We start from the raw sequence: 27,425 nt of genomic DNA on the forward strand, positions 1-27,425 counted from the left end.
AGAAACCAGCCTGCCCCTGGGCCTGTGCCCTTGCGGGTCTTCCGGGGCCCCTTCTCTGCTGCTTTGGGCTGCCAGTCTCGGGAGCTCCTTCCTTCTCCCTGGGTGGGCAAGCCCCCAGACCCAAATGCTTGCCTGGCACTTCTCCTTCATGTCCCTCATGCCTAGTTCAGTCCTCTACTCTCCTCCTGCTGTCTGTAGGGCCTTTATTAAAAGTGGGATTTCAAATTTCAAAAATAATACAGAAAACATTCTCTTTGCAAAAATAAAACACTAAAATAATACAGACAAGGCCAATGCCCATTTTGATAACCCCTTTCCAGCCGGATTGTTCTTCAGAAGTAGCCAGCCCAGGAACAGTTTAGTGTTTAAACTTAACAGAGCTTTTTCTCTGTACTGTCATTTGCAAATATAGTTTTGTATCCTGCTGTCAGTAGCATTACTTTTCTCATCCAACAATGCGGTAGGAGAGCTTTCCATGCCACCGTGCCTAGGCATAGCACTTTCTTTTTATCTGCTGATACAGCTGCATTGTAGGCTATTGAATTGCTCCCAAGTTGATGGTGTCTTAATTTCCAGGGCTGCTGTAACAACGATCCACAAGCTGGGTGGCTTAAAACGACAGAGAATTATTCTCACAGTTCTGGAGGCCCTAAGTCCAAAATCCTGGTGTTGGCAGTGCGACACTCTGTGAAACCTGTAAGGAAGAAGCCTTCCTGCCCTCCCCGGGTGGTGCTTGGCTTGTACGCACACCCCTCGTCCTTGCATCACCTTCTCCTCTGTGTATCCTTCCCCTTCTCTTTTCCGTATAGGAACAGCTGTCATTGGACTTAGGGCCCACTCAAATCCAGGGGCACTTACCTTAATTATACCTGCAAACACCCTTTTACCCAGTAAGCTCATGCACACAGGTTCCAGGGTGTTAGAAAGGAAGCTCAACTGTAAGAGAACAAAAGCTCACCCTATTGTGGAGGAGAAAAGAATTTTATTAACTATCTTGCAAGAATGGGAGCACAACCTGGATAAAATGGCTGGCACGCCAAATAACTAGTAACAATTTTTATACCCTAAGCCCAAAATGCAGGTCCCTCCCCTGTTCCCAAATGGTTGGGTGCTACAGAGGTTACAGGCTGTCCAAGCGTCCAAGAGGTCTAACTAACTTACATGGGTTCCTCTCTTAGTTACCACTCCCATTCCCTGTATTCCAGTGACTTGATAGTTGGTGCCAGTTTCGAACTTGGCACTGCCTTTGAACTTGACTCCACCTTTAAATTTGGTGCCACTTTCAAATTTGGCACCGGAACCATTAGAGCCCTTTTCCCTCCTTACTTTAACTGCAGAGCTGGTTTTAGCTTCACCTTCTTGCAAAAGCTAAATTTAACCCTTTCCTTACCGAGGGAACGTACCTTCTGGGGACCACCACTCACCCCGCTGCAGGGGCAGTTAGGAGTTAGGTCACGTGTCTGTTTTCATTGGTACACCATGTGGTGCTGTGCAGGCATCCTCTACCCTCTGCCATGAGCCTGAGTGGGCATTTCTCCAGGGTGGTGTGGCTTGGAGCTTGGACTCTGGGTTCAAATCCTCATTCTGCCACTCACTTGCCCTATGACCTTGGGTGAACCCCATGACTTCTTTCTGCCTCGGTCTTTTCAGGTATAAATGAAGGTTATAATAGCATCAATCTCAATGGGTTGATATGAGAATTAAATGAATTAATGCATCTAATATACTTTAACAGTGCCCAGCCCAGAATCAGCCCTCAATAAATGATAGCATAAATGTTTCTTGTTGATTGTTACTATGATTATACTTCCACCACTAAGGGCCAGAGGGTTGCCCAAAGTACCGTAACTAGCTAGAGGCCATAGTTCAACTAAGACCTACACAAAACCTGGCCCAGGTTCTCTTTACTGTAGGCCATCACTATCCTTTAGAAATACACATGAGCTATAGGTGTAAATAAAATATTTCCAGTAGCCACATTTTAAAAAGTGAAAAAGAAATAGGTTAAAATTAATTTTAATCATATATTTCATGTAATTCAGTATACCCCAAATATTATCATTTCATTATGAATCAATATGATAACTACTAATGAGATAATTTGCATTCTTTTTTTCCATACTAAATCTTTGAGGTCCTGTGAGTATATTTTACACTGATAGCCTTTCTCAATTTGTATGCTAAATTTTCATTGATAATAATGGATTTGTGTTTAGATTTTATAAAATATGCTGTTGAAAAAGCAGATTGAAAAAGCATGTATTCAAGTTGTTATAAACATACTTAAAATTTTTCCAACAATATCGGGTATCTGTTTTTACATTTAAATGGATTGAAGTTAAATAAAAATTCAGTTGCTCAGGCTTACTCGCCACAGTTCAAGTGCTAAGTAGCCACATGTGATTGGTGGCTGCCAGATTGCATAGTGCAGCTCTCTAACAGGAATCATCACACCTTCAATGGGGGAAGGGCTCTGAGTTCTAAAATCACAGAAGGTTCTGCAGGGGCAGAAACGCACGTCTTGTTTTATCCCCAGTTTCCCTGGAAAGACTGGCTGTCAGAGCCAGCCTGGCTGCTGCGACATCTTTGGATAATTGTATGTGTGTGCATATGCGTGTGTTCATGTGCTTATGCCGTGTACGTGCCTGCTTATGTGTATGCGTGTGTGCATGTGCATGCGTGCATATGTGTGTGCCAGAATTCTTACTGGACCCCAGCCCAGCGTGTCACAGGTAGTGGCCACGTGGACCTGATTCTCCTCTTGGCTCCTCTAGCATATCCACTCCCCACCCCTCTCTGCCCTGTTCCTCCGCAGGGAGCTGACTGTCCAGGCTTCCTGGTCTCCACCATCTGGCTTGCTTGGCCAACAGCAGGCACTGATGAGAGATCTGAGAGGGGAGTTGGACATTGTCTTCTCTTGCCTCCCTGCCCGGCTGTGTCTGGGTGCAACCCTCATGTATAGCTCTAGCACCTGTGGGTGGTCCCGCTCCCCTTGTTCTGGCTTCTGCTCCAGCTTGCTCCAGGTCTCCTAAGCTTCTTCCCCTGTCCCAGACCAAGGAGTGGTAAGGTCGAGCCACACCCCCAAGAGGTTCCAAACATACTTAAAGGCTTTCCAACACCTGGGTACTAGTTTTTAAATCTAAATCAATTAAAATAAAGCCCCAAATTTGGGTCTCAGCTGAACAAGGCTACCCACTGTTGCCAGCCCTGGAGTGTTCTCTATCCCTTATAGGTCCTCTCCCCGCTGCCCACCCCTCTGTAATAGACCCTTCCTACAACACTGCTGGAGCCCGATGGGCTCAGCGGTGTGTGGCATCAGCTAGTGGGACAGTAAGGAAGGAGGCCCTGGTGGGCTCAGCGGTGTGTGGCATCAGCTGTTGGGGCAGTAAGGAAAGAATTTGCCTGCATCCAGCTTAAACCACCTTGTTCTCTAGCTTGCTCATCTTCCAGAGTTTTGAGAAGGTTGGTACTGCCCATAATTTTACTGTCCGTATTCAGCAGCTCCTCTTACACCGCCGTCTTGATGATACCAGTCCCCTATCACATGCTTTTGAATCTTCATGTTTTGGATTACCAGACTTTTTCTTGGATATTATATGAATGCTAAACTGGAGATTTTGGACTCTTGTTATTCTCCAATGAGAGTTGTTTCTTTTGTTTTAGCAGGAAATTGTTTTGGTTGGACTTGGACTACAAATCTCTTTTTTTGGGTCACAACTCCCATCTCAGTATGGATATTTTATCTTTGCTGAGATGCTTTGAGGATGCTCTATATTGAAATGGTTTGGGATTCAGCTAGAGATGTTGACAGGTGTAATTTTTTAGTATACTTTTTATTTAATTGATTTACCCAATGGGAGGTAGTAGTGAATATTGGAGTGGAGGGAATATTGGAGAAACCGGCGCCACTGCTTCCTTCTCAATCTGCTTCCTGCAACATCTTGGGCAGAGTCTGCATCCCCTCTTTGACTTCAGCTCCTGTAGGACATAGGCTGTCTGTGAGTAGACCCTGCTGAGGTTCTGACCTCAGTTCCAAGGTTTTTGGGAAGGCCACTTCCTCCCTGTCTCTCCAGCCAAGAGGGTGGGGTAGCTCCTTGCTGTTCCTTCACCACCCCCTGCTGAAGTTCTCACTTTTAATCATCTATGTGGCCAATTCTCTGTATTAAATTCCTTCTGTGGAGGTAACAAGAGTTGTTTCTGCCTTCCCAGCTGGGTTCTTTGGGTGCAGGGCCAGTTCATGATTGCAGTTCTGCACATTTTGAGTGTGAGGCACCTGTGGGACCAACAGATGGAGAGCAGAGGGGCAGTTAGCCGTGGGGGTCTGCAGTCAGCAGGGCCTGGAGACGCCATTTTAGGAGTCTTAGACAGTTTGGTAGTAACTGAAGCCTTAGGAAGGATGAGATTTCTTCAGGGCAAATATGAGAATAAAGAGGGCTTATGAGTGAGTCTTGGACTCCAACATTTAACAGTTTGGTAACTGATAAAGATAATTTCTCAAAGAGCAGCCAGGGAAGGAGAAGAGAACCAGGAAGATGTGACCTCATAGAGACCAAGAGAAGAGACTAGAAACAAAGGGGAGTCTACAGAAGTGAATGCTCTGAGAGATGAGGCCAGGGAAGTGAAGATTACCCACTGCCTCTTACAGACAGAGGCCACTGATGACTTTAATAAGCTGTTTCGTAAACTCCCAGGAATAAAAATCAGAATGGAAGGGTTTGGGGATGAGTGATGTATGAGATTCATTAGGGCTTACTGTCAGCTGTAGGTATAAGAAAGCCCAAAGAATATGGACTTCAAAAAGACAGGGATATGTTTAGGGAAAGCAAGAATCTCCACAGGTGGGTATTGGTTTGGTAGTTCAAGGATATCAGAGCATCAAGTTCTGTATGATTCTCTTCACTTTTTCCTCATGCTCACAAGATGGCTGCTGTAGTTGTGACCATCACATCTATATTTCACTCAGAGAGAAGGAGAGAGGGTGAGGGGCAAAACAAATCACAGGCACCTGAGTCAGCTCCTCTTTAAAGGTGCTTTCCCAGAAGTGTCAGCCAACATCTTTTGGCTATTGCTTAATGGCCAGACCTGTGTTCCATCCCAAGTGAGGCAGGCAGTTTTAGGTATTTAACTGGACACACTGCCAGTCCCACTCCAAATAAGGGTTTTTGACAAGGAAGAAATGGAAAATGGATATCCAGGAAGCAGTGAGCAGTGTTTACAGCACACTTGATGGGTCCGGGGAGGCAATGTCTTTCAATGTCTTGCCCATCATTTGGCTGGGAAGTGGAGAGGAGAAGGAAAGTCTATTGGGCCCTGGGGTGTAAGGCATACTTTCTTTCTTAAAGCTGGGAGAACCTGTACATATTTAAATGCTGAAGGAAAGCTCAATGTCTTGGTGACGATGTGGAGCTGTTTTCCAGGCCCTGACGGAATTCCTCTGTGTACCTTGTGATTTCCAGGACACAACTGGGCAGTCATCATTTTACTACTCACTTTACAGACTTTTGCTTAAGAGAAAAATAAGTAATTGCATGCATCATGGTTCTGCTGTTTACAGTTGATGTGGAGCCAGTTCAATGTGCCTTTTCAACATTTTATCATTGCCCACTGATGCCTTGTGCAGTGAGTAATTCTAAAAAATTTCAAAGGGACGGTGCTAATCAGTGATGCAAGCTACTCTCCGTGACCTTTCATCCTGAATGGTGGGCTATTGTTTAGTGAGTTTCATCAGATTTCCAATAAAAATGTAGCGTACCATTCATCTCTCTGTTAGTTCCATTACAAAGCTGTCATTTAGACAGAAGAGTTCAGAAAAAAAATCACTTTACACCAGGAAAGAAGAAGATAATGAATTGTGTCATGGCATAACCTCTAATCGATAATTTTAAGGTCAGATATAATTTCTAATTGGGAAAAATTGCATTTATCTCTGTGTGGTCTAGACTCACGAAACTTTTTTTTTTTTTGCTATGGAATTAAGCAAGCTCTGTGTTCTTAGAGCATTTCATTCACACTTCTCCTCTAGCATTTATCCAGCATATTACAATTGCCTGACTTTGTGTCAGGCTCTTTATGATGTTCTTGCAGACAGGGGCTACTGACTTGGCTACAACTGTGTCACCCCAGCACATGGCTGGCAGCCTGTGGGAGCTCATGATGTGTCCCTTGAGTTAAATTCAATTTGAAACTTGCCATTTACCTTCAGGGTCCCAAGTCAGGATTTTTTGCCTCTGATGGCAGTGCAGTCGCACCTGCTACTTGATAAACACACTGGTGTGTTTATCTAAGTGGGAAATCCTCTAAATGCTTTCCACAAGAAACTCAGACTCAGACTCCGAACATAACCTACTCTTATGCCTGCCCTGGGGGTTGGGATACCAGGATCAACATTGGGAACTTTTTCTGCAGAGAGATGAAGTGGAAATAAAGAAGCCTATATTGCATTGGTTAGGACTGCAATGAGTGGTATTTTATTCCCAGTATCTGACATTCTGATTGGGTCAGAAGTAGAAAGACAGACATGAGAAGTAAAAAGGGCCCCTCTCCTGCTGCACATTTGCAGTGGTCTTGACCATGACATAAGGGAAGGTACAATGTATGTAAAATGCCCAAGCCGCGTGTTCCCAGGACGCTGGCCCACCTCCACCGTGCTCCTTTGCACCCCCTTGCTTACCGCCTTCCACACACACATGCTGCTTCTGTCCGGCCCTGGAATCCAGCAGGCTTATTCCATCTCGGAATTTCCTTGTGTTCTCTGCTGGAATGCTCTTCTCTTAGAGTTCTGCAGGACGGGCTTGTGTTCACCATTTGCACCTCTGCTCCGTGTCCCCTCTTGGCCTTCTCTGAGCATCTCAGAGTAGGCTCCTAGCTGGTCACTCTTCCATGACCTGGCCACCACCACATGTTCATCACTAAGTCACTTCTTTGTTCACTTCTTTGTTGTCTGTTTCTCCCATACCAGAATGTCAACTCCACGCAGGCAGAGACGTATCTCCACAGTGCCAAGACCGTGCTTGGTGCTCAGTAAATGGGGAGCGAGCACTTCTTGGATCTGGCAGTTTGCCCACGCTGAAAAGAGGTTGCTTTTGAAGAGGTTATTTAAAGGGGTTGGCTAATGTGATTGGGGCAGCTGGGAAAGCCAAAATCGATAGGGCATCAGCAGGCTGGAAATTCAGGCAAGAGTTGATGTTGCTGTCTTCAGGCAGAATTTCCTCTTTTCCGGGAAACCTCTGTCTTTTCTTTTAAGACTCCAAATGATAGGATGAAGGCACATTCCCATAATCAAAGGTCACCTCCTTCCCTAAAAGTCGCCTGACTGTAGACGCTAAGCACATCTACAGAAACCTTCATAGCAATGTCTAGACTAGAGTTTGACCAAAGAGCTGGGCCCCACTGCCTAGCAAACTGACATATAAAATTATCACTCCACCCTATGATGCAAAGCAATAAAATAGCTTTCAGTACAATCTATTAACCCAGAAGTTTCCAAAGTCAAAATCCCTAGTCCTTGTCCTTGTTCTTTTTCATCACCAGTTTGAAACTTTGAAGAGCACAGATTTGTATTCTTGAATTGGCTTCATTCATTGGAGCCGCTGCTTGGCAGACATTTGGCTCACAGGATCTTGCTCTGCACTTGAATTTACTGATTGGGCCTTTTCCTTGGGGACTGAAGGTATGGGAAGAGAGTGTGAAAACAAAGGTGTCACCAACGCCTTCTTCTCCTGAAGCCCTTAGGTCTGAGATGACTTTGCCACTTAAATTCTCCTGGGGGACAGACCTTGCCTCAGCTCACCTGCAAACACATTTCTTTCCTTGTCTAGGTTTAGAAGTGGCTGGTTTTACCTAGTGACTAATCAGTCCCTGAGTCCTGGATGTTTCCTTGAAACCAGGAGATGCACAGAAGCCGGCCTCACTAGCAGCTTCTCTGGGCGCTCCAGCCCAAGCTTGCTAAATGCACTTCGTTAGGAGCTGCCTTCCCCTTCTCTTTCCCTCCCCTAGACTTGATTCTGTTTGGCAACCTTGTGTGTTTACCCCGGCCAACTTGTGCTCCTCAGTGCTCCCTAGTTAACTGTGATTACATGCTATTAAAGAAAATGGAGAGTAAAACAGAGACCATTTATGGCTGGAATGAGAAATGAGAGAGTGGATATTTCCAATGCTGCATACAGAAGAAACTCAATTTTGGTGGCTTCATGTTGCAGAAAAATGTTGGGAGTTAAATCTCATTTTGTAGCAGGGCTGGATTGCCTAGCTGAAATCCCTAAGATCAGATAGAACGCTTCCATCACTGAGCAGGTTAATCAAGTCCCTAATAGGATTTGCTGACCATAAGAACTGCAGACCAAGCCGTGGAAAGGTTTTATTTATTTGCCATCTGTATGTAAATTTTGCTATTATGGAAATTGTGTCAGAAATTGTATTGCAACCAGATAGCACACAGTGTGCTGTAATACTTGAGCTCAGATACCAAAAAAAGGCAGCCTGTGTGTGTGCATGAGAATAATCCAGCTCATTGTTGTGTTCTGTAAGAGACTCAGTCTCAGACTCAGAATCTAACCTGTGATCACCTTGGACATGCTTGTTTAAGTTTGCAACAGCCGTTCAAATCTAGGAGGTGGGGACTGGGTTTTCAAGGGGGAAATGGGTGCCCAGGCCTGGCCTCATTATTTGCTCCCTGGGTGCGGTGCCTGACTGTCCTTCTTTGGCGACTCCCCAGGTGACTAACGAGAGGGACATTCCTTTGCAAAAGGACACATATTTTTGCAGTTAACGGTAGCTAGTTGCAGAATAGAGGAAACCCTCTTTGCCTTTTATCCCTAAAGAAATGGAACCAACAGGAAGAAATAAAATCAGGGCTCAGGTTTTTGCACGTCAATTATGTCATGCCCGGGGGTGGGGGAGCCACGTGTTGTGCCTCTAATGGCTGCGACTGTCTCCAGGATCGTCTGTCTCTCTCTGGAACACCCGGTTAGGAAGCCGGACTCGCTGCGGCTGCTTGTATCTATAGTAACACGACCAGAGTCTAGAGAAAGGGGCAGGCCCACGTTTGGGGAGACCTGCACATCAGTCGTCGCCTGCTCTGTCCCCGTTCCTTCTTCATCTCATTCTTTGCCCCTCCTTGCTGAAGTGACCACGTTTTAGATTGGTCTTTGCCTTGAAATCACCTTAGACACCGCCTAAAATCACTCTGCATCTCACCCTTTGGAAACCACCAGTGAAGGAAACGGTTTCACGTGCTACCTGAACGGTGATGGCAGGTATTGAGGTACCAGGTGGCGGTAGGTGGGGAACCCGGAACCCCCTGGGGGCAGTCGGCTCCTCCTGCAGCCTCTTTCCATCCTGGCTTAGTCAAGGAGAAAGGCCTCTGACATCCCCCGGCCACTTGCTAGTCTCCTTTTTCTTGGTTGGTTTGTTTTCGTTTTAAATGATGAGCACCCACCAGGAACCTTGGGTAGGCAGTAAGTAGCATCTGGCAAGAATTCAATAACATGGGTTGAATTGTACTTATTTTAGGGGTTTCTTCTCTTTATGGAAAGTGACTTTAAAAAAAAAAGTGAAGTGCTGATATACAGCTTCCTTGCCAGGTAAGTTTAAGTAAAGCACGTGAGAAGATTTAAAAGGAAATTTTAAGTAAAGAATAATGATGGGAGAATAGATGTGCTCAAGCAGTTGAGTGCCTGCTTCCCACATGGGAGGTCCTGGGTTCGGTTCCAGGTGCCTCCTAAAATCAAAGACAAACCACAAGCAAACAAACCAGCCAGCTCACGGGGGCGATGTGGCTCAGTGGTTGAGTGCCGACTTTGTACTTAATGAGGTCCCGGGTTCAATCCTGGGCCAAGGTACCTCAAAAAAAAACAACAACAAAACAAACGACATTTGGTACCCAGGATAAGGCAGCATATCATATGTGGGACAGAGGACACCTGCAGACGTGTGCGCTGGCCTGCTCTGCGTCACGAGGCGTCCAGCAGCCCGGAGGCCGCCTGAGGTGCGGTTTCTGTGTGCGTAGCAGTGGTGGCCTGAGGGCCCTTGGCCTCCTCGATCCGCTCTCCAGTGGGGCCCGTGGCTGGCTGGCTCAGGGACACTCAGGCTCGTCCTGTCCCAGTTTTTTCACCTGGACCATGGGACAATCCCACTTCCCGTCTAGAGGGGGTTTCCTACAGCAGTGAAGCCCCGGCTGGGGGCGATGCACCCACTGTGAGTTTACCAACGACCCCACTTCACCTAGAGGCCTGTGGGCCCCGCCACCCATGCCGGGACTTTGGACTGCGCTCATGCCCACCCCAGTGCGCTGACCGCCGGCACACCTGTGCAGATGATGAAAGCAAAGCCCACCCACCATACGTGCCTGCGCTGGTGTGGGCGGGGGACAAAGGCAGCCACAGGCTTCCCCATCTGAAAACCCTCCCTCCTGCGGTCTCTGTGCTCTGGGAACCCCACACGCTGCGGCATCCCTTGGGAGGGGGTGGGGGTGGGGGTGGAGGTCAGGGATGGGAGGTTGTTCAAGTGCAGATTCCTGGGCCACGTGCAGACCCGCTGGATGCGAGTTGCAGGGGGTGGAGCTGCAGCCTGCGTGGGTGAAACGCTGCTGCACACTCAAGCCTCGAACTGCCTTTGTATGCCTGTGAGGCCTGAGGCACCTGCTGGTGTGTGGGCACCTGCTCAGGTGAACGAGGGGGACGTGGTGGCTGATCTCCCAGGGGGCTTCTCTCCTCGGACTGCTGGGGAGCTGCCCCTGGGAGTTCCCTGAGATGGGCTGAGCCAGGGGTGGGGGAGACTGTCCTGAAGTCAGGAGCGGCTGAACCAGAAGGAGACCCAGGCAGGAGGCCGCTCTCGGAGGCCGGGGGATTTGGGTTGTGGGGAGGGGAGGTTGGATCTGGAAGCTGTCGCTAAGGAGACCTTGAGAGAGGAGTGAAGAGACAGGTCAGGGGTCTCAGGGTCAAGATTCCCGATACTGGCATCTCTTGCTATTATATTCTCTGTGCCTCAATTTCCATTTCTAAAGATGGGGATAACGTAGATTCTACTTCAAAGGGCGGTTGTGCAGAATACATGGGTTCATACATGTGAGAAGCTTGGAGCAAGGCCTGAAACCTAGCTCTAATTACCATGGACATTATCCTTCTTGTAATGGTTATTCCATGATGGAGGCCCTGGTAAACCTTGCGGGCACCTGAGTGTTCTTAAGCGATCCTCACTGGGCTGGCAGACCCTTAGGGAAGTCATTTGCTTTAAAAAGCAGCTCTGTGGACCTTGCCGTGGGTCTCCATCGCAAGCCCTTCACTCAGCACCTGCGAGGACGTCTCGGACGAGGTCCTGTCCCTCGAGGCCCTCAGGTTCTTTGGAGTGCAGGGCACACGTGCAAACACGTGAATACCAGAGCCAGGCTTGACGCCATGGGTGTTTAAGGAGTGGTTCAAAGGTAGAAACGGCCTCTAGGGCGAGGTGCTCAGGGACCCTGGGAAGGGAAGGTGGTGTTTCATCTTGGATGGTGAAGGTTGCCTAGATGAGGGCATGAGGAAACAAGGGGAAGAGGCCTTCCTGGTGGGTGGAGTTGGTGTCGCTGGAGTGGTGGGCAGCCCAGGGCGGGTGTTGGTGAAGGGTCAGAGGCTGAGGGGGCCTCACTCAGCACGCCGCCCATGTCAGGGAGCTGTGCGCTATCATGGAAAGGGCATGGACAATGAAGCCAGGTCCCCAGTCTGCTGCTTACCAGCTGTGATTATACCAATTAGCATGCACTGGGCTGCATGCATCACAACCCAAATAGAGCGCTCATCCCACAAGAAGCTCAGGAGGAACAGCTCCAGGAAGCCATCAGCGCCAGGCCCCACCTGGTGCCTGCTCTGCCTCTATCCTAGCACGCAGCTTCTAGCCCCACAGCTCTTCTGCCTCTAGGAGTTGTGCCAGGGTGCCCAGAGGGAAGATGAAGGCGGCCGGAGGGAAGTAGGCCTGCATAGCTGGATGTGTCCCACTCTACTGTCTCTGAACTCACTTCCTCATGCGTGAAAGGGACACCAGAGCTGCCTCTTGGTGTTACTGGAGGTTGAAATGAGATGACATGTCCCATGTCCCTCTGCAAAGCGGTCCCACGTGTCTTGGGAGAATGCAGCAGGTTGAACTCCAAGTCTGAAGACCTAACCTTCATTTCAAGGAAAAGCATCTCTTAGTGATGAATGATGGTCCCACCAAGATGGCCATATGCCAATCCCCAGAACATGTGAACATATTTATTACATGGGGAGGGGGGATTTAGGTGGCACATGGAAATAAGGTTGCCAGTCAGCTGGCCTTAGGATAAAGGATTGTCCTGGGTAGTCACAAGGGGTCCATAAATGGGGAAGGAGGCAGAAGGTCAGCATCAGGGAGAGCTGAAGCCTATATAGCTGACCTCAAAAATGGAGGATGGGGCCATGAGCCAGGGAAAGGGGCTGACCTCTAGGAGCCAGAAAAGGCCAGGAGGTGGGCCAAAGTCAAGGCACTGCTGACACCGTGACTTTAGCCCATCTCAGGCTTCTGGCTTCCAGGACTGTGGATAATACATTCGTTTTAAGCTATGAATGTGTGGCAGTTTGTTACAGCAGCAGTAGGAAACTCATACACTGCCTTAGCCAATTAATTCAGAAAATAGGTGCATGTCTGTCAGTGAGCCGAGCCCACCGTGAAAGAGGGGCTCATCGAAAGGGAAGAGCTGGCGGTGTGCTCGGTCGCTAGGAGCTCAGTTCCTGTGTGAGGTGAACGCCTGCTCAGTGCGGGTGAAGAATCCAGGAGTCTCTGGGAGCCACCGGGACAGGGAAGGGTGTGGAACGGGGGTTTGAGAGAGGAGGCATTTTCAGAGCACCACACTGAGGACAGAGCTTTCCAGGTCTGGGCTTGCTCCTGTCTTTTCAGTGGAGGAGTTACCTTCAACTCAGAGAGGAATGCCGTGGTACAGATGGAGCTCAAGATGGGCAGGGCGCTGAGTCTGTCCCGCCTGGCACCGACGGGCCATCTCTGCGGCCCAGTGGATGTGACGGGGTGACTGGGCGCCTGCCCCTGCTCTGCTTCATTGCAGGGAGCTAGCCCTGATGGCTGTGCCTCCAGCTGCCTTCAGCGGGCTCCAGCCAGGGGGTCCCCAGCAGGGGAGAGGGCAGGGGGAGGGCAGCTGGGCACCCGCCTCTGCTGCTTTGGTGGTATCCACGGCAGCAGCCTCGTTTCTCCTGCTTGGTGAGCACTGCGGTTCTGACTTCTCCCAGCGACCCTGGCCCCTAGTTCTGAGAGCATCCCCTTCCCCCTCCATCTCCTCCCGCCAGCCCCGGGCCTGTAGGAGCTGCTGCCGTTGCTAATTCCATGAGGCCCTTCCTGGTTTCTCTGTGTAGCCCCTTCCCTGGACCACATTTCCTCAGTTTTAAATACCCAGAGTGGTTTCTGTTCTCCCAGCCAGACTCTTCCTGGTGCAGGAGACATCAGATAGAAAGGGAAGGCCCTGGCATGATCAGCCGTGCTGCCAGGCTTGTTCCAACATGGCACGGTCAGCGCGCTGCCAGGCTTGTTCCAACATAAGCCAGCATCCGTCGTAGCTCCATCCTGCTCAGGGGAAGGGCAGGCAGGTTCTGCTTCTCCCTCCCATAGAGATGCTGGGGGTTTTGCTTTCAACACTTGCCAACCTGCTGGGTGCCGAGCCACCCCCTTCCCAGCACAGTTCACACAAGACCCCAAGCAGACCTGAGACCAGCAGTCGGGGACCAGGCGTTTCACCTGGGAGGTGATGCCAGAGACCCAGAGGGAGAGAGTGGAGAGAACGAGGCAGGGAAGGAAAAGAAGCTGACAGAGGGTGCAGCGGTGAGCCCTTGGGGCTTCCTCTCACTGGAGACCCCATTGGAACCACATAGGTGGTGCCCCAGAATGTCCTGCTGGAGGGCAGGGAGGCTGGAGCGTTTACCTCCTGACTGCCATCCCCGTGGGTTGAAGGCTGCCCTGGAGGTCACTTGGAGAGAAAGAGCAGGTCAGCCAAGAGCCTTGGGAGAAGGCCGCCGGCAGTGGAGTGTGACCTGTCCCCTCAGGTAGGTTAGGGAGGTGGTGCAGTGCTCACATGTCTCTGTTGCATGTGCATGTGTATGTGCATGCATGCAGTATGCACACGCATGTGTGTTTGCATGAGCAAGTCAGGTACTGAGTTGGGCACAGACCCAGTTGGGTCCCTCCTGGTGGCTATCCACAGCAGAGGTGCATCTGCTCCTGCGGGAATTCTCCCCAGGTGCCGGTGGGAAGTGCAGTCAGTACAGGTGCCGGGTGCGGGTGATGTTTGGGGTCAGCTGGAGTGGAAGGTAGGTGTCATGTGATTCTGATCAGCTCCTCTGGGGAGGACAAGGGGGGCACTGCTGGCTTCCTACCCTGGGTCTTGGCCTATTTCTGGCTTGGGTTTCCAGCTTCCCCCTCTGCTCTGTGATCTGCCCAGTATCTTCCCTACACATCCATTTCTTACAAACTGGCCAGAATAGGTTTCTGTTGCTGGCACTCAAAGAACTCTAACTTACTGCCTCCCTCAAGTGTTTTGGCTTTTTGGTTGGTTATTATCACATGATTTTATATTAATAATTTTCATTTTGCACACAATATCTTTAGAGTCCTTAAACACAGGTAAAAGTAGGGTATGCTTAATCTTTATTTTCTCAGGCAGTGTGGTTTCTCATTGCAGTTTGACATCTTTATTCTATTTTAGATCACCTGGTTATGTCTTTTTTATTCTAAGACGAGTTCTTAACAAGGGGTCTATAAGCTTGAATTGAAATTTAAAACAAAAGTTCTTATGGGGATGTGTTGGTGTGGCTGTGATATATTTATTAAATAATACACAGTGTCGTGTGGACTTAGTAAGGGGCCCGTGGTTTTTACCTGATTGGCAAAGGGGTCTTGGAACAAAAAATGTTCAGAACCCCTGTGCGAAGAGGTGGTCCCAGGCTGCTCCATGGTGATTCTGAGCTGGATGGGCAGTGTCCCTGCCTTCTTCCCCACTGTCCTTGGGGTGCAGGGGGAGCAGAGGCCCCCCTGCCGACTGTTCCAGGCCCTTCTCTGAGCCTCACTTCCTTTACCTGCTGAGAATGATGATAGAAATCGTTTCATCAACTGCGACGCAAACAAATGCAGAAGCCTTTGTGAAAGTTTAAAAGGCTATGTGACATAAAAATTCTAGAGTTGAAACAGGTAATATCTGAAATGAAATTCATCAGATTAAAATTTAAAAAAACCCAGAACTACTGAAATACCTTCTTTTTCATTTAAATGCAACAAAAATTGTGGCATTACATGTGTATTGGATGATGATGTACGATCTTTTCCCCCTTTCAGTGTTTCTTCTTCCATCCTCTGTTTCTTGGGTGTCTGATAATTCAACAACGTAACATAGCACTGAGTGCCGTATGCAAATGGTCCGAACTGGGTGACCGCCGGTAGAAAGAGCAGCTGGGAGTAAAGGCGGAAGATTAACAAGGCACGGTCAATATCCCCAGAAGAGATGACTGTGCACTGGGGAAACCCGGAACACACCCTAAAAATTCAGGAGAGTGGCTTTTTGTCCAAGCTTTCTTATTTAATAGCTGCAAGACCTGAGGAAAGCCACTTTTTTCTCAACTTCAGTTTCATCCTGTGTAAAACAGGGATTGACTCCACTATCTCTAAGATTCCTTCCAGTTCTGAGTTTTACAGCAAACTGAGCCAATATGACATAGTTCAGAAGTCCCCAATTTAACTGTAGAAGAATCTATTCACGGTTTTCCTAAACATGTCTTAAAATCAGCTTCACTGAAGTATAATTTGCGTAAAATAAATTTCACCCATTTTAAGTGTACAGATGAGAAATGCGTATAGTTACATAACCACCCCTATCAAAATATATACCATTTCCTTCAGTCCACAAAGTCTCCCAATGTTCTTTTGGCATTTAGTCCCACCCCTTGGCAATCACTGATCTGCTTTTATGTCATCATAATTTTGTATTTTCTAAAACACCCTATAAAAGGAATAATTACTGTGTATAAGCTTTCGTGTCTGACTTTTTTCACTTACCGTCATGGTATTTAAACCCATCCATGTTGTTGCGTGTATCAGTATTTCATTTGTGGGTTTTTTCCTGAATCGTGTTTATCCTATGGCTGTATCGCACTATGTTGTGCTATAGTTCACTGGTTGATCAGTAATTGGATTGTTTCCTGTACGTAGCTATTGTGAATAAAGTTTCTATGAACATTCATATGCAAAAGAAAAAAGTCTTTGTGAGATGTGTGGTTGATCGCTGTGATCTGCTGCCAGAAAATCGCATTAAACTCAGTTTGATCATGATGTGCTGGAAATGTGTTATAAAGGGTCACATCACTCATTAAATTATTCCAGATCAGTGTTGACTTGGGAAGTTGTGGGTGTTTTGCTTTTTTAACACCTGTTTTCTTCACCTTCTCTTTGTTTGAAAATCTGTTCCTGGCAGCTCCACGCTGTGTCAGAGGTGGAGACAGAAAAGGGGCAGGCAAGTAGACCAGTGAAGGGAGCGGCCTGGTGTTCCCCGAGTTCGGACAACTGGAGGGCAGCTCTGAGCTCGTGTCCTGGCAGATTGCCTGCCCCTGCAGACGTGCTTTCTGCTGGCATCCGAGCTGGTGAGTGGTAATCAGGTAGCGGTAGCCAGCTGCTCTCTACTGCGCTGCCCCGAGCTGGACAAGAAGCCCCCTCTCGCTGCAGGGAGCTGCTGCTTTGATTTGCAGCTCAGAGACCCCTGGGGTGCACCCTTGGGGGTGAGGTAGAGGGCGAGGCTGGTTGTGAAAGCCCGGACAGCCCTCCACTGTGTCTTACTGGGGGCACTTGCTGTTCAGTCCTTCGTGCATTTTCCCTTTGCCACACACCACTCCAACTCCTTTTCCATTTCAATTCATTTCTTTTTCATTTCAGTTGATACACATATTTTGCAATAAATCTATCTTAGAAGAAAATTTTTTATCACTCCCCTTGGGGGGAGGAATCAGAATCTCTTGCTTTCCTAGTTTTATTTTTTTCTGTTACTCATGAACATGGGTGTACTACCCACACCCCTCTCCTCAGGAACTGGGCGGGTGGTGCCCTCTCCTTTCCCCAAAGACTCCCCCCACCCCAGTACATATCATATTTTCTTTAAATCTAAGTGCATTTATCTAAAACAGTGTCACTTGCCATAAATAGAAGGTAACTGTAATAAATAGACACAAAACCATTGCTCGTCCATGCATGCTGGAAAGTTGAAGGCTCTCGAGTGGCTTGATTGTGAGGCCTGTTAGTTCTTCCTGTTGAAAGGAGAGATTTGCACGCGCGAGAGAGGATTAAAGACTCTAATACCCAAATGCAACTTTCTACCTGGTTTAATTAAAAGGGTTGAAAAAGATAAAAAGCTGTCTCTTTTTGTGACTCAACAATATTAAATGTTGTGTCTACCACCTAAAAATCTTCCCTGCACCCTCAGTGATAGAGGTGTCTACCCCACATCCTGGGAATGCTGCTGTCTACCTGATTTTTTTAATAAAAAAAAAAATCTTGTTTTGTGGATTTAAGAAGTTGAATTATTTGCCAGCATTTTAAAATCAGGTGAGATGAAGACTTGGTCTTTTACTGATACCTGTTCCTTCCTGATAACAGATGATGGGTCAACAACTGTGTGTGGCCTCTTGGGAGTTTGCTTTCCAGCTTGGATGGGACCCAGCCCTTGCCATCCTGTCCCTGGGCTTGCAGGGGGAGCCCCAGAAGATCCCCCCCGGGCCAGGGGCTTGGCGGTTCGAGGCTGCCTGGTGGACCCCGTTGTTGGAGGTGGGTACACCTCGGGCTTTTTGGCTGGAGAGAGCCTTTTGAGTGATGGAAGCAGAGCACCCCAGTTCACGTGAGCATGGGTGATGGTGAAATGCGTGCTGGGTGCCGATCTGATGTGACTCCCAAGCTCCAGTTTTCCAGGGAAAAGCAGCTTGGTTATTGTTGCTCCCCTTCATTTTACAGTAGGCTTGGTGGCTAGAGGAACTAAATGAGGTGCCAGTGCATGCCAGAGTCTTAATAGCATGTTTTTTTACTTAGCCCATGGGAAGTGGATCAGTTTTATATACTGTTTTGCTTGTGGGAGATTTGTTAATGTAATGATTAAACACATATTTGTGAGTCTTCTGTTTGCCAGGCCCTGTAGTTGCACTGACTGTGAAGTGGGGAGGGCTGTAATGCTCGGATCTCCTGGAGCTTATGCCTTACAGGGAGGCACAGACCCAGCTTGATGTTTCCGTCTACAGGGGGCCTGTCTTTACTAGAGCACTATTGATGTTTCTAGGTGGAGCCACATGGGAAGGAGGCAAGGTCAGAAGGCTGGTGAGGAGAAGGGATGCCCTAGCAAGTGTGGGCCGGAATGGGCTATTTTTTGAGTTGGGGAGTGGGATGTTGACCAAAGAAAAAAATGCCTGGCACAGAAAAGCAAATTAGTGGATTCTGCTTGCTTTTGCAATTTGTGCTTTAGTTGATGGTTTGTTGCATTTTTTCTCTATGAAAATGCTTGTTGCGTTTTCAGATGTCTATAGATGCCAGGCAAGGTACTGAAATGAGGGAAGAGCCTGAATGCGGGGAAACAGGTCTAACAAGAGCCCTGTCGGGGACATGAGAGAGAGTAGCAAGGGAAAGGCTCCGAGGTGGCATGTGTTTGGCTTTTTGGGGGAACAGAAAGATGGCAATTTTTCTGCATCCAACCTGATTGAGTTTTCATGAAGCTGTTTTGTTGTCACCGAAAAATGCTGGGGCTTGGCTAATATCACATAGGGAGCTGACAGTCAAATTTTATATGAACCTCAAGCTGCGTCTGAAACTAGCTTTCTAAGACCTAGAGTTCTTTGACTTCTATTCCTCTGGATATGTGTGATGCTTCATCTTGTGCATCTACCAGGCGGTAGTCCCCAGTTGTGTAATCAACACTAATCTGTGTGTTGCTGTGCAAGTATTGGGTAGATGTGGTTGACATCTACAACTGGTTGACTTTTAGTAAAGGAAATTGCCCTCAAAAAGGTGAGTTGGCCTCACCCCATCAGTTGAAAGCCTTAAGAACAAACATTGAAGAAAAAATGGTTGCTGAGTTTCCAGCTGCTGCCTACACTTCATATTTAGACTTGCCAGCCCCTACAGGTGCTCAAGCCAATTCTTTAAAATAAATTTCTCTTTTTCTCAATTTATTAGCCAATCTTCTCTATCTGTTCATCCACCCATCCATCCACTCACCCATCCATCCACTCACCCATCCATCCACTCACCCATCCATCCACTCACCCATCCATCCATCCATCCATCCATCCATTCATCCATCCACCTATCCATCCATCCATCCATCCATCCATCCCTCTGTATCATCTATATCATCTATATATTGAGACTATCTAATTGGTTCTTACATTCTGGGGAACCCCAACTGATCCAATATGTAATATTTTACTGTCTATCCCTAAAGGCTGTGCTTCCAAGGTGATAACATACAGTTAAGGAGTCTGAGGTTCACAGGCTCAGGGGATGTGTTGCCTCAGGAAGACTGTTTTCAACATCCCAGCTGTGTTATCCATGACTTTCTGTGATCCACAGAGAAGTGTTTCTTCTGTTTTGTTCATTAGTGACCTATTGCAGAGGAAGTCTTTCTTGTGAAAGGAGAATTAAGAAGTTTTTTGCAACTTGTGTTTTAAGTCTCTGTTTATTTCTTTGGTGTTTATTCTACAAACACAGCCACAAATGCTTAAATCTAGAACACAAGTGCTCAGATGGGTTCTCTGGTTGATTGTTAATTAAAAAACAGGCTTCTGGTCCGTGTGCAGAGGATAGAAAGACCAAGCAAGGTACTGTCAGCTGGAGCGTGGTCTCCTGGGCTTTTTGCATGTCCCATGTAGACTGGGACCCCTGCTCACTGTCACTGGTTAGTCTGAGTCAGTGGTGTCTTCTGTCCTCCTGCAGGGTGAAAAGCTGCATTGGGTACCTCTGATGGCTGCAGCATCAGACAGAACTTTGAACCCAGCTGTGTCCTCGTACTCTGCATTGCTCGGCTTCTCTGGGCTCTTTCCTCTGCCGGGAGAGGTTTGGAGCATCCGAGGAGCCAAGAACTTGGCCAGCCAAGAGAGGACAAAGCCCACGTGGCCAAGCCCTGTTCACTGCCTCCTGGAGAGCCATGGGCTGGGACCGGTGGCCACAGGGATCTGGCCTGCTTCTGTGCCCACCCACTTGTGTGACTGGGCGGTGGTAGTTTCTTAGGAGTAGTTTCACACGTTTTCACCGGGAGCAGAAGAGGCGTATGTGAGAAAGCACCTGGAAAGCACTCAGGTGCTGGGGCGGCTGTGAGGAGCCGCTCCTGCTCTTGCTGCTGAGAGACCAGCGCCAGGGGTTCCGGCTTCGTCCCTGGGGCCCTCACCATCCCAGCCAGGTTCCCCGCCTTCCAGCCGGCCCTCTGGGTCCACATTCACCGTGCAGGCGCCAGGGCCTCATTGGACAGGAGAGCACTGCTCTGTCAGTGGCCAGCTTAGCCGCAGTGAGGAGGCAGGCAGGAGTATCTTCCAGAAGCATGCACCTGAGGTGAGAAAGAGAAGCGGCCCTGCCTTCCACGTCAGTTTTGCTCTGATTCTGTGTGTCAGATGAAAGCCTGGCCATTTAAACGCAGGGACCCACTCCATTTGATTAATCCGTTTGATTAATTGGGCTAATGTTTGTTGAGCACCAAGTACTGACGACAGCTTGTGTGACGAGAGAAGGGTCGGGTATAGTAAAAGCAGCAGGGGGTGGCCACTGCGGGCTGGGGTGACCATAACCTCCATAGAAGACGGACCTCGATCACGTATGTCGCAGTGCTTGTGAGACGTGAAACTCGCAGGGACAGTGACAGCGCAAGCGAGCCCAGTCCCGCGCCCCTGGGAAGGCTTCCCTGGAGTGGTGCTTGGTGTGAGGCGGAAGGAGGTTAGGAAAGAGCCAGGCAACCGAGGGCGGGGCGCGGGGGGAGCGCTGCGGGCAGAGGGAACGGGAACGTGCGTGCAGACGCCGCATGCCAGGGGGCCCCGGGCGGCAAGGAGCCGGCGCACCCCAGCGAGGATTTGAGGAAGGGGCTCTCTGTCTTGGTGAGGGCAGGGCCAAGGGTGCCAGCAGGGGCAAGCAGCTGGGGCAGGTGACGTCCCTAGCTGTGGAGGCAAGGGCAGAGAGGGGAAGAACAGGGACCCTGTGAAACAGTGGCTCTGGGCCAAGGGTGCTCAGCTGTGCGTTGCAGGCAGGGAGCAGCGGGGTACAAAGACCGCGGCCTCCCGCTTTCGCCGTCTGATCTGCTGGAAGGTGGAGAGGGGCCCAGCGAAACTGTGGTGACGCCATTCATAGCTGGCAGCCTCCAGGAGCCAAGGGAGGGTGACAAGTCCAGATAATGGATCTGTGGGGGCAAACTGAGAAGAACCTTGAAGGTTGGGGCTTGATGGGAACTGAGAAAGGCCAGTGGGAAAGCAGGGAACCTTGAGCCTGGAGAGGAAATAAAATCACACCCACTGCCTGCGTGCGTTTTTCATGCATTAAACTATCCTTGTTTGAAACCTACGAGAAGGCTGCTGTTGTTCCATTTCACAGATGAGGAGCTCAAGGCTCTGAGAGGCTAGTTGGATGGTAGACCCAGGATTTGCACCCAGGGGGTCTGGTTCCAGAGTCCCTGCTGTCAACCAAGCTGTCCTGCCTCTCGGCGTCATGGTCTCTGGGTCATGGGCCAGACCATGCAGGACCCTGTGGGATTTGGGACTTTTTTTTTTAACAATGGGGGTGGCCCCAAGAGCTTGAGGCCTAGAAGTGACAGCTCGGGGGCTGTGGAGGAGCACCGTGGCTGCGGTGTGGTGTGGCTTGGAGCAGTGGTCGTAGGGCGCTTTCTGCAGGGGTGCGGGCGAGGAGGTGGTGGGGGGCGGAGAGGAGAGGAGTTGAAGTGCGTTAGGGAAGTCAGCTGGCCAGGACTCGCTGATTTACTGGGCCTTTCTGTAAAGGGGGTGTCAGAGCTGATCCCTGCCTTGAGCAGCATGGTGACGGTGGTCCTTTCTCAAAGAGGACAGGGGAGGGGGTGGTTTTGTTTTTGTTTTGTGGTGGGATGATCTTGAATTCAGTTTTAAACATGTTGAACTTGGTTTTCCTTTGAGACATCTAAGAGGTGATTTTTTTAAAGGTAAACTATTTCAACTTCAAGAAACAAAATAATAGACGAAAGGCAGCTTACAAATTATGAAAGCATTATTCTAAAAAATTCTGTCCAAGCACATTTATTTCATTTAGTCCTGAAAACAAACTCAATTGTTTCTCCAATATATAAATGAGCTCAGATTGATTAAATGACATAGCCAAGGTGTCCTTGTTAATGAAGAAAAAATGCAGAATCATATTCATATCTCATAAAACTAAACCCATGTTCTTTTTTTACCTTTAGCATTGGCATAGTACCTTCTTCAGCTTTGCTAATGTAAAGATATTACAATATACTGGTACCTATAGTCTGTTACATTAACTTGTATTTTCCCCATGTATCACCATGAATGTTCTTATTTTATATTATTAACCACAATCTTCATCTACCACCAAAATCACTTACATAGTCCTTAGATAATCCCTTAGCTGTCTTTTGATTGACGTTAACCTCCCTGGACTACCCCTTTCATTCACAATCACATTTATAAATCTGCAGTGTTTGTTATATTTTAAGAGTTGATTTTAAGTATTCCTTTAGCTTTGAATCTGGGACTTAAAGAATGTTTTCTGTTGTAAAAATAACTTTGAGGCTCAAGAGAATAGAAATAGCAAACGAACTTGTTACTATTGATTTTGTTTCTTGGGAGCTGTTCATTCCCAGGTCACTGAGGCTTCATGGTCGGAGAATACCCACTATAACAGCAGGAACCCTTGGTCCAGTCAGGGCAGGGGAGGAAGAGGTGAAAAAAAACTTACCATGGCTCATAAAATGCTTTAAATTATTGCAATGAAATGATTCTTTATTAGGCATTTGAAAGTTTATATCACCAGACATTCTATAAATGGCAGGTTTGATGAAAAATGAATTTAATTCCATAAAAGGTCAGATTATTTTTGAGTTATGAATTGTATTTTTATACCTTAGCTTTGTTTATTAATATTTATTATTGAAGTGATAGCTATAAGGAAGGGAGAGGATCTCTGGTTTAATATTTGCTCTCTGCTCACAAGGCTGTTGAAATATTGCAGAGGGAAAGGGTTGGGCGTCCTTACGCCTTCTGTCCTCTTCCACTTAGATTACAGAGGGTAGCTTTACTTGTGCGTCTACTGTGGACCTAGGGAGGATTTTATCTGGTCCTCTGAGTGGTAGAAGCGTCAGGTTGACTTTGTGTGTGTGTGTGTGTGAGTGCACTTTCAATTGAAAATAGAAGAAACCCGTACTCAAAATGGCTTAAGGAGAATTTTTTAGCTCATGTCCCTGAAAAATTCAAGTAGCTTCAGGCCCGGCTTGGTACAGACGCTTGGACAGCGTGGTCAGGAAGCCATCTCTTTGCCCACGGCCTCCGCTTTCCTGGTTGGTTTTGTTCTTAGGCAGGTGGTGAACTCTGTATAGTGGAAAGAGAGTTGGGCCCAGCTCCCCGTGACCACCCTGGGTCACAGGCCTGTTTGTGAGCCAGTCAGCAGTGCCCAGGGGATGGGCTCTTCCTATTGGCTTGGTGCTTGGTTTGGTCAGATGTTTCCTCCTTGAACCAGCCACTGCGTCCAGGAGGATGAAGTGTTTTGATTGGCCACACATGCACCAATCCCTGAAGCTGAGGGTGGGGTCTGCCTGGCCTGAGCTTCTAGACTGAGCATGGGTGGCAGCTCGGGAAAGGGAAATAACTGTGCTGTCCCAGGAGCAGGGATTGGATGCTGGGGGGCTCCACTAGGCTTCCTGGCCCTGTGTGTGTGGGATAAGGCGGGTGGGGCCTTGCGGGACGGCCGACCAGCAGCTTTGCTGCTCTTCTCAGCCTGGCTCTGAAGCATTCAGCACTAGGGGTGATTCTTTGGAATGTCAGCATTTAGGGGTGGGGGGGGTTATGAATAGGCCTACGCCTGGACTCGCCTGTCACCACAGCTGTCATAGGGACGCTATTTAGTGTTTACTGTATGCCACATTCTCTTCTAAGCACCTAGTGTATACTGTCTCTGTTTAATCCTTTCAATAACTTTGTAAAGTATGTAGTATTATAAATAGTTCCCATTTTACAGATGAGGAAACTGAGGCACAATGAGATGAAAGGACTTTTCCAAGTCACGCAGCTGGAGCCCAGATTTCAAGCCAGTCATGCAGCTTTGAAATCTGTGGTCTTCTACAATTTTCTGTCTGTCTCTTAAGACTGCCATTTTCTCTGTATACAGTAGGTGGCTAATGTCTGACATTTAGTAGATACTCTGAGAATGGGCCTGAAATTAAATCGAATCAGATGCTCCCCTAGCCACCTTTTGAATGTCAAATCCCTGAGACTGTATTTTCTTTTCAAACCCCTCCCATCTCAAAGGCGTTTCTGGTTCTGAATAACTCTATGTTTATTAATAAGGTTCCCATACGACAATATTGCCTTACTAACTGAATCACAAGAATCCATTTAATGGGCTCCTAGAAAATATCAACCACCCTGCCCTCCCTTCCGAGTGCTGGTTATGATGTGCACGCGTGTGTGTGTGTGTGTGTGTATTTCCTAGTTTTTCTGTCGTTAACTTCATTGTGTGGAGCACGACACTCAGAGGCCATGGCTGGAATCCCAGAGGAGAAGGCTTGCTGCCTCGGGTAGGTTTTTGCCCTTGTCAACTGTTTAACATTGTCTGAGAGTAGACTGATTTCTGTGGTGGGAGCCAATGCTTGGAAAGAAATGAAGTACAAGCACAGACCGCGTTCCTGAAGGCAAAACCTAAGGGACTTGAAATTGAGGCAGGTGTTGATTTCATGACAGTGACACATATTACACAGAGCTTGTCGGAAAGGTGCTTCTTGTTCTGTTCACTAGCAGTGGAAATGAGCGTGTGTTCCACTCACAGGAACAAGGGCACACCAGGGAGTGGGTGCCTGCAGCTCAGCCTGGGGCCTGCTTTGTTGGGGGAAAGATAACCACTGCATTTGGGCTGGGGGCCGGTGGTGGGCATGGGCACTGTCTAAACAAAGGCTGAAAAGCTCAGATATTGGGCAACTACTGGCATTTGGAGTGAGGCAAGACAATTCTGTGCATCATTTAGCATCCTTGGCTTTATTCTCCAAATATCAGCAATGCCCCCTCCCTCGGTCATTGGACAAAACCAAATGCCCCTACTCATTTTCACATGCCTTCCAGGGGATCACTCTCACCCTGATTGAGACCCACTGGTCTATAGGGAACAGGCTGGTTACATAAATGAGCAAAGAAGATTGGATGCGGGAAAATGGTTGACAAAATGTCTTTTCATTTCCTCCTAACAACTCAGAGAAAAAACACAGCAAATTCATTGCTAGGTGGAAACTGACACTTAGCTTCAGTGTCAGGTAGACAGTAGGGAGTGGTGGGGACTGTGGTAAACTAGAGAGCACATCCCTGGTTGGGAGGGGGCATTGCTGCTCAGCTGGAGCCAGTTGTTACTGGGCAGGAATTAAGCCCTGTTTGGTCACACTTCAATCTGTATTTTCATGTGAAATTGCCTGACTTTTAAGTGTTGGCCACCAAATCAAAAGTTTTAAAACATGTATTAGTAATCTATTGCCACACAGCAGTAGTACCACAAACTTAATGTCTTAAAAGAACACCCGTTTATCATCTCATGGTTCTGTGGGCAGGAGTCTGGACACTGCTAATCTGGGTCTTCTGCTTAGTGGGTCACCAGGCCACAGCCAGGTACTGAGCAAGCTGCAGTCTCTCCTGGAGCTCAGCTGGGGAGGAAGCCTCTCCCGAGCTCCCTTGGTTGTTGGCAGAATCATTTCCTTTTGGTTGTAGGATGCAGGGCCCCGGCCTTCTGCTTGCCCAGGGCTCGAGGCTGCCTTCAGCTCCCAGGGGCACCCTCAGCTCCTTGCCGTGTGCGTACTTCTTCAAAGCCAGCTGGGAGTCATCTCTACCCAAGTCTGCTACCAAGATGGAGTCTTAGAACGTGCAGTGTGATTATGGGAGTGACATCCCATCTCCTTTGCCATAGCCTGTTGGTGACAAGCATGTTGTAGGCCCACTCTTGTGCAAGTGGAAGAGGTCACACCAAGGCATGCTCACAGGAGGAGAGATCATCAGGGACCACCCTGGTGTTTATCCACCACAGTGGCATGGACTGGTGCTCTAGTTAAGACATGCTCTAGGCTGCAGCTACCTGTTTAGGGCTAGTTTTAGAAATCTGGTGCCAAGATAGAGCTGTGGACTTTACAAATCTAATCTAATCTAATCTAAGCTAATCTAATCTAATCTAATCTTATCTTATCTTTGGGAAGTGTGTGTGTGTGTGTGTGTGTGTGTGTGTAGAGTGAGAGAAGGAGAGAAAGAGAGAATATGAATGAGACTGTGTGTCTTCCCTGGGAGATGGGCTGTAGGAGAGTTGTCCTGGATTTGTGTGAACCATTCGCACTGTTTCTCCTGAAGTGTCAACAAAAGACAGCTCTGTCAATAACATCCCACACCAGTATTCCTCCCCTGCCATTGTTGAACCTCTCTGTGATCCAGAACTTCTTAAAAAATGAAGCCCAACATATTGCCAGTTTCCATTAATAGTAAAATGGAATATAGTGATGGATTTAAAGGTTAGATATAGAATACATATTAATTTAGAAAAATTAAGGTAAAAATAAATTGGGGTATCAAAAAATTAAAAAATGCAAAAGCTAGATACAACCCCAGGTATTGGTTCTTCTGAGGGCTACAGAGACCCACAGGTTCTATGGTCATGGCAGATGGAGTTCAGTGCCATGTCAGTTGGCCCTGCTTTGGAGTTTGTGTTTCTGTGTGATGGAGCTGGACTCAGATGTGATCTTTGTCCACAAGCCTCTCCTGTTACTTTTACCAGAACTGTAGTTGGTGCTGGGGTTTAATGTATACCCAGGGGACCTGAATCTCTGGACTGACCATGTGATAGCCAGACCCTGAGCCTCAACAGACTTGCAGCTCCTACACTCTGGTTTATTGGACTTACCCCACTCAGCTAACATGGAGGTGAAGAAGGTCAACCACCACACCAGGGAGCCAAGAGTGTCTTCAACTGAAAGCAGGAGAATTGCATCCAGCATCCATGTGGAATCTAAGCCCCCTCTTGATATAGATGTGGAGTGGACACAATCATTCCAAGGTCCACAGGATGGAGGAATAGAGTATGGATTAGAGTAGACTTACTGATATTCTACTCATGAACTATTGTGATTAGTAATCAAAGAAAATGTGGCATTGGTGTGGAGAAAGTGGCCATGGTGGCTGCTGGGGGTAGGGAGTGGGAGGAAGAGATGTGATGTG

The sequence above is a fragment of the Dasypus novemcinctus genome, chromosome 6, assembly GCF_030445035.2.
Source record: "Dasypus novemcinctus isolate mDasNov1 chromosome 6, mDasNov1.1.hap2, whole genome shotgun sequence".
In the NCBI taxonomy this organism is placed as follows: Eukaryota; Metazoa; Chordata; class Mammalia; order Cingulata; family Dasypodidae; genus Dasypus; species Dasypus novemcinctus.